Source organism: Lygodium microphyllum, chromosome 1 (assembly GCF_053477565.2).
Source record: "Lygodium microphyllum isolate KBCC chromosome 1, Lygodium_microphyllum_v1.1.10, whole genome shotgun sequence".
NCBI classification, from domain to species: domain Eukaryota; kingdom Viridiplantae; phylum Streptophyta; class Polypodiopsida; order Schizaeales; family Lygodiaceae; genus Lygodium; species Lygodium microphyllum.
This window is the reverse complement of record NC_141135.1, coordinates 25072781-25079077: the sequence shown is the minus strand read 5'-3', so window position 1 is coordinate 25079077 and position 6297 is coordinate 25072781.

Below are 6297 nucleotides of genomic sequence, written 5' to 3'. Positions count from 1 at the left end.
TCCCAGACCAAGGACTACCAGATGATGCCTCTTGTCCACTAAGAGTCCCTGATTCTTGCTTTTCAACTTGCACATGAGTGTCATGATCATCATCATCATCCAATGCATCACCACTAGATACATGCCAACTGCTCATTTCATCAAATATGACATCCCTGCTCACTCTGAACTTACATGTGACAGGGTTATAACAACGATACCCTTTCTGCTCTAAAGAGTACCCAATAAAGACACATTTTTCTGCCTTTGGATCAAGCTTCTTCCATAGCTCATCTAGCACATGAACATATGCAACACAGCCAAATACCTTCAAGTGTGATATATCAGGCTTCTTGCCAGTAAAGCATTCTTTAGGAGTCATCCCATGAACTGCAGCTGTGGGAGTTCTATTCATAATGTAGACAACAGTATGGATAGCCTCAGACCAAAAATGTTTGGGCATATTCTTTTCAGCCATTAATGCTCGTGCAACTTCTGTAATATGCATGTTTTTTCTTTCTGCAACACCATTTTGCTGTGGGATATACCTGCATGTGAACTGTCTCTTTATCCCATGAGACCTCAGAAAATCACTGAACTCATTCGAGAGGTACTCTCCCCCTCCATATGACCTCAAGCACTTTACTTTCAAGCATGTTTCTCTTTCAACTGCAGCCTTGAAAGTTCTAAAGTGCTCAAATGCTTCACTCTTTTCCTTCATAAAATATGCCCACATCTTTCTAGAACAATCATCAATGAATGTGACAAAGTATGAACTGCCTCCGAGAGATACATTTTGTGTAGCCCCCAGATATATGTATGCACAACATCAAGGATATTTCTGCTTACATCTCTATCATGTGAAAAGGGTTGTCTTGCCTGCTTACCAAACTAATATGCTTTGCATACCTTATGAAATTCTGCAATTCTAAATGCAGGCAAACCTGTAACCAACCCTTTGGACTGCATTAATTTCAGCCTTTATACATTTGCATGTCTAATGCGTTTGTGCCAAATTTCAATATCTACAACAACACCTTTTCCTTTAGCATACATAGCAGCATTCAGTAGGAATTCCAACATCCAGAGTAAACATACGTCCAACTCTACTTCTCTTTGCAACCAACCTGCACTTGTTATTAAAGTCTTCTACAAAGCAACCCTTTGCATTAAATCTGACTTATAGCCCTTGCTCTACCATCTAACCAACTGACACCACGTTCTTTGTAATAGATGGCACGTATAATACATTTGAAAGACTCTTTGTCCTACCATCATGCAAGGACAAGGGAACTTTTTCAATGTGTGAAATTGGGTGGCATGAATCATCACCCGTTTGCACATAACATGTATTTTGCAAATCCTGTATCTCTCCAAACCATTCTGCGTGGCTAGTCATATGATTGGATACACCCGAATCAACATACCAAACATCATCATGTGCTCCCTTTCATGTAACAGCATTGAGCATATGCTGCATAACAAACAGACATTCATTTTTGTCTTCATTCTGTCGTGAAGACGATGCATAGTTTCCTTGCTACAACTTACCATTGTGAATATCATCTTTCTTAGCATAACATTGGACTGCAATATGACCTGTTTTACCATAGTAGTGGCACACAATACCAGAGTTGTTAGAACCTTTGTTCTGCCATCCACCTCTTCCTCTAAAGCTCCCCCTGCCTCTAAAGTTACCACGACCTCTTGAAACTTGCATATCGCCTAATTGTTGATTCAATCTGTTTTGCTGGTTGTCGCTACCACATCCTGTACCACGGCCTCTTGAAGAGAACTTACCACATCCCCTTCCTGAACTAGAGTAGAAAGCTTGGACCTGTTCTCCACTTCTTTCAAATGTCTCACTCTGCATCTTGATCTCTTCAGTGATCATAAGGGAGACCAACTCATCGAAATCTGGAAATGGCTTTCTGACATATACAGAAGTTACAAAAGACTTCCAAGCCTTTTCATTGTTAAGTCCACCCAAGGTAGACGACACCAAATCATCATCATCGGGCATTGCATCAATCGCTGCCAAGGCATCTACAATGCTCCTTACCTTCAGTGCATACTCATTGATAGACATCTTCCCTTTCTTCAATGTATTCAACTCTTGCTTGAGTTGAATCTTTCGTGCCTTTGTATTTACGTAAAACATACTTTCAAGTATGGTCCAAGCTGCATATGAATTCTCTACATTTCTAATATGTCCCAGCATATTATTGTCAATTACTATAGACAGCCAATACATGACATTCTTGTCTTTTGCATTCCATTCCTTCCGTGCCTTTGTCTCTTCTGCAGTTGGAGGATCACTCACCTCCGGCTCCTTTTCTTCACATGAAACAAACTCTAGAGGCCTTTTCCAATAAGGAAGTTCATGACACGGAACTTTCATGAAGGGTAGTTGTTCTTGTCGAGCTTCTCAATGATGGGGTTTCCACTGTTCTTTCCCATTATCACAAAACTAATACCAAACAGCAAGCAAATCTTCTGCAACCCTCGACCTGTAGTACACAGCAATACAGTAGACAACCTTTTTCACTGTTTGCTCAACAATACATGCAATTTGCAACCAGTTTGTAGATAAACCTTGTGTTTATTCGCTGGTAAACACCTTTGAACTTACAGAGAAGAAGTAGAGAGTGGAAGATCTTCTTACCCGTTGCTTATTTGCTCGAATCCTTAGCTTCTCTCCTTCGCTTTAGCCTTCAAAACAAGCCTCAATCAATGGTGCAGCTCTGATACCATGTCACAAATCGCATGGTGGGGGGACTTGCTCAAGATGCTACGCCGAACACACAAAGAATGCACAAGGAGAAGCTCACTCAAGAGACAAGAAGATAGATGGCGGCCAAAACGTTTTCTTGTTGGTTTCTTCTTCTTCTTCCACACACATTACAATGTACACAAAGTATAGATAAGATACAACATAAAGGAAAGTGGCCTACTGAGTCAAACAATGCATAATTGACTTGCAATATAACTATGCCAGCTGTAAATAGGTGCAACAACCTGAATATAATAAGTAATGAGTCAGTGGCTATGTGAAAGTCATAATGACCACCAATGTGCTAAGTGTAGATGTGTAGACCCATCTAACCAGGAGGTCCATCATTAATGTCCGCATCTATTGAGCTTGTCATCTCAACACTACGACAAGGTGGTCCTAGAGAATTAAGAGGCTTCTCACCATGACCAACCCTTAAAAAGTGTTAGGTTGAAAATCCAATTCATGTCGTTTTAGGGGATTGGAATGGGACTATTCCCTATGAGTAGAGAGGTTGAGCGGCGCATTCCTCTCGTTTCTCATTCTCTTTGAACCAAGTGCAGCATGGATCTTATTCAGCTTGGATATCTCTGCGTAAAGTAAGATGTCTAGGACCCGATGCTAGAATATTGTTAGGAGACCTTGAACATTAGGAATCTAGATTTCAGGTCGATCCCAGTGGATTCGGCCACAAACATTCCATTATAAGGCGGACTCGAGAAACCCTAGGCGACAAGCCTCGTAACATTCCATGGGAGTGCTGGGCAGCATTGCTTAGATTCATCTCGCAATGGGCTACTAAAAACATGCGTGGACAAGCACATTACAGTTGGTATCAGAACGAAACTTCGTAATGATACGTGATTGATTAATATATGGTTCGTAGACATATCCTAAACAGAATAACCTAAGTGGTATGGCTTGATTGCCAAGCATCCTCTGCACCAATGAGTTCTAACATGCAAGAGAAGAAATTCATTCTCAAGTAAATTAAACCCAAGTTTGGTGAAAAAGGAATAAACATCGCAGCGGAGGTAGAGATATGGATTGAGTCGATGAATGATTATTTCTGTACCGCAGGAACTGCCTCCACAAATCAAACCATTATAGTCAAACTCTAGGCTCAGATATGGTGGAAGCAATGCTACAAAGACCAAGGTGTTTCTAAAGCCACTATCACTTGGGTTTAGCTGAAAGATGTTGTGAAAGGTGAGAAGGATCGAAGCTTACTTGGAAGTGGCCTACGACGGAGAGCAAGAGCAAGAAGAGAGAGACACAAATGGAAACTCCAATAGTCACAATGTGTGACCGGGCCTTCCTTTATTCAAACAATCACTAAAAGAATAAAGAATAAAGTGATGGTGACGGGTGCCTGCCACCTGCAGTGTGCAGTGGCGAGTATTATCAGTGTAGTAATACACGGGCGACTAGGCAGAGGTGCCTTTATCCCCAACCACCTCCCACTTAAAGGTGAATCTGCCCCAGTAATGAGTGAAAAAAAAAAGAAAAGACAGTACAATGTACACATGTACAATAGGACGAGGAAAAATGTCATCTCATCCAATGCCCATTAATCTCCTGAGGAAGGCAAAGCGCTCAGTAGTGAGGCTTTTCGTGAGTAGATCTGCAAGATTTTCGTCAGTGGATATCTTGAAAGGTCAATAAACTTGTCCTCCACAACCCCACGTATGAAGTGATACCTCATCTCAATGTGTTTCGTCTTCGCATGGAAGAGTGGATTCTTGGCTAGCTGAATAGCACTCATAGAATCCGAATGCAACGTAGGTATAGTATCAATCCCAAGGTCATGAACCAAACGGCCCAACCATATGGCCTCCTTGCAAGCCTTAGTGGCCGCAACATACTCGGCCTCAATGGTAGAGAGAGTCGTACACTTCTGAACCCTGGACATCCAAGAAATAGCACCTCCAGCATAGGTAAAGACATAGCCGGAAGTGGACTTTCTACTATCTGCATGTCCTGCATAATCGGAGTCTGTGTAGCCCACAACTCTTGTATCCCAGTTGCCATAGCAAATACACATATTTGTTGTGCCCTTTAGGTATCTCATGATACCCTTTATGACATCTCAATGCTTTTTGCCAGGTGTAGCCATATAGCGTGCCACAACACCAACTGCAAAGGCAATATCTGGACGAGTGGCTATCATGGCATACATCAAAGTGCCCACGACTGATACATAAGGGATCTTGACCATCTTGGCCCTCTGCTCATCCGTCTGCGGACATTCAGCCTGTGAAACCTTCACATGAGAAGGCAATGGACAGCCAGTAGGCTTTACGTCCTACATGTGGAAACACTCAAGGACTTTATGAATGTACTCCCTCTGTGAGAGGTAGAGTAGTCCCTGATGCTTGTCACACTTAATACACATACCAAGAATGTGAGAGGCATGTCCCAAATCCTTCATCTCAAAGCTCTTCTTTAGCTGAGATTTAAGAGCATCCAGCTCATCATGAGCTTTCCCTACTATCAGCACATCATCCACATAAAGTAGCAAAATAAGCAATGAGCCATCACGGGCTTTCTTCGTGTAAAGACATGAATCCATAGCACTTCTATTGTAGCCCTGTGACTGCATAAAGGCATCAAACTTATGATACCACTCGCTAGGTGCCTGCTTCAAGCCATAAAGACTTTTCGTCAACTTTCCACACTAGGTGCTCTCTGCCAGGTTCTGCAAAGCCCTTAGGCTGCTCCATGTATATCTCATCATGTAAATCCCCATGCAAGAAAGTAGTCTTGACATCCATCTGGTACAAGTCCAAGTCAAGCTGTGCGACTAAGGCCAAAACCAAGTGTAGGGTGGTCATCTTGACCACTGGAGAAAAGACTTCATTAAAGTCAACTCCATGCTCATGTTTAAAACCCTTAGCGACAAGTCTTGCCTTATAAGCTGGCTTGGGATTTCCAGGGGTACTTTTCAACTTGTACACCCATTTTCATGGCAAAGCCTTCTTGCCATGAGGCAGTGCAACTAAATCCCAAGTCATATTCTTATACAAGGAGTCTATCTCAGACTGCATAGCCCTCTCCCAAGAGTGACCGTCACCCTTACACATAGCCTCATCATAGGTGAGAGGCCCTCCTACATCTGTAGCCAAGACATAATGCACCAAGGGCTCAAATCTATCACATGGACGTCTATCTCTAGTAGACCGCCGTCTCACGGCAAGCTCTGCAGCGCTGGTCCAACACCCTGACCATGTGTACCAACTAGTTGTGCAAGCTATCCAACTAGTTATGTAGGAGCATGGGGCTCCTCCTGGAATATAACCCTGCGTATCTCTACCACCCTCTCAAGCTACCTATGCATCTTGTCTTCATGGAAGACTACATCATGGCTGTGGATGACTTTCCACGCTTGCCGATCCCAGAGGCGGTAACCCATCTCACATGCATCCCCATAGCCAAGGAAAATGCATTTGATACTCTTACAATTAAATTTAGTACTCTTGTCTCTAGGCACATGGCAGAATGCCTCACATCCAAAGACACATAGATGCGCATAAGACTGAGGTTTT